We start from the raw sequence: 1,389 nt of genomic DNA, 5'->3' as shown, positions 1-1,389 counted from the left end.
GGCATCACGCTACCTGACTTCAAACTATACTACAAGGCTACAGTAACCAAAACAGCATGGTACTGGTACCAAAACAGAGATATAGACCAATGGAACAGAATAGAGCCCTCAGAAATAATACCACACATCTACAGCCATCTGATCTTTGACAAACCTGACAAAAACAAGAAATGGGGAAAGGATTCCCTATTTAATAAATGGTGCTGGGAAAATTGGCTAGCCATAAGTAAAAAGCTGAAACTGGATCCTTTCCTTACTCCTTATATGAAAATAAATTCAAGATGGATTAGAGACTTAAATGTTAGACCTAATACCATAAAAACCCTAGAAGAAAACCTAGGTAATACCATTCAGGACATAGGCATGGGCAAGGACTTCATGTCTAAAACACCAAAAACAATGGCAACAAAAGCCAAAATTGACAAATGGGATCTAATTAAACTAAAGAGCTTCTGCACAGCAAAAGAAACTACCATCAGAGTGAACAGGCAACCTACAGAATGGGAGAACATTTTTGCAATCTACTCATCTGACAAAGGGCTAATATCCAGAACCTACAAAGAACTCAATCAAATTTACAAGAAAAAAACAAACAACCCCATTAAAAAGTGGGCAAAGGATATGAACAGATACTTCTCAAAAGAAGACATTCATACAGCCAACAGACACATGAATAAATGATCATCATCACTCGCCATCAGAGAAATGCAAATCAAAACCACAATGAGATACTATCTCACACCAGTTAGAATGGCAATCATTAAAAAAATCAGGAAACACTACTGGCCTTCACAGGACACCATGAACCACACGGTCCAAACGGTCTTCTCTCCTGTCAACAGCGGCCAGCCCCCCAGCTATGAGATGCTCAAGGAAGAGCACAAGGTAGCTGTGCTGGGGGCGCCCCACAACCCTGCTCCCCCGACGTCCACCGTGATCCACATCCACAGCGAGACCTCCGTGCCCGACCATGTTGTCTGGTCCCTGTTCAACACCCTCTTCATGAACCCCTGCTGCCTGGGTTTCATAGCATTCGCCTACTCCGTGAAGTCTAGCGACAGGAAGATGGTTGGCGACCTGACTAGGGCCCAGGCCTATGCCTCCACTGCCAAGTGCCTGAACATCTGGGCCCTGATTTTGGGCATCCTCATGACCATTCCGCTCATTGTCATCCCAGTATTGATCTACCAAGCCCATCGATAGATCAGGAGACATCATTCAGGCCAGGAGCTCTGCCTATAACCTGCATTCCACGTGCTCCACCTTCCATTCCTGGTCCTGCCCCCAGAGCCGAGTCCTGCATCAGCCCTTTATCCTCACACACTTTTCTACAATGGCATTCAATAAAGTATACATGTTTCTGGTTAAAAAAAAAAAAAAAAAAAAAAA

The 1,389-nt window shown here is 44.0% G+C and overlaps 1 pseudogene; it reads left to right on the top strand.

Annotated features, from left to right (window-relative positions):
- Positions 1-801: 801 nt before the first annotated feature.
- On the top strand, positions 802-1,290 carry LOC112616865 (annotated as a pseudogene).
- The last annotated feature ends 99 nt before the right edge of the window (positions 1,291-1,389 follow it).

The sequence above is a fragment of the Theropithecus gelada genome, unplaced genomic scaffold (genome assembly GCF_003255815.1).
Source record: "Theropithecus gelada isolate Dixy unplaced genomic scaffold, Tgel_1.0 HiC_scaffold_11550, whole genome shotgun sequence".
In the NCBI taxonomy this organism is placed as follows: Eukaryota; Metazoa; Chordata; class Mammalia; order Primates; family Cercopithecidae; genus Theropithecus; species Theropithecus gelada.
This window is presented reverse-complemented; position numbering and strand designations above follow the sequence as displayed.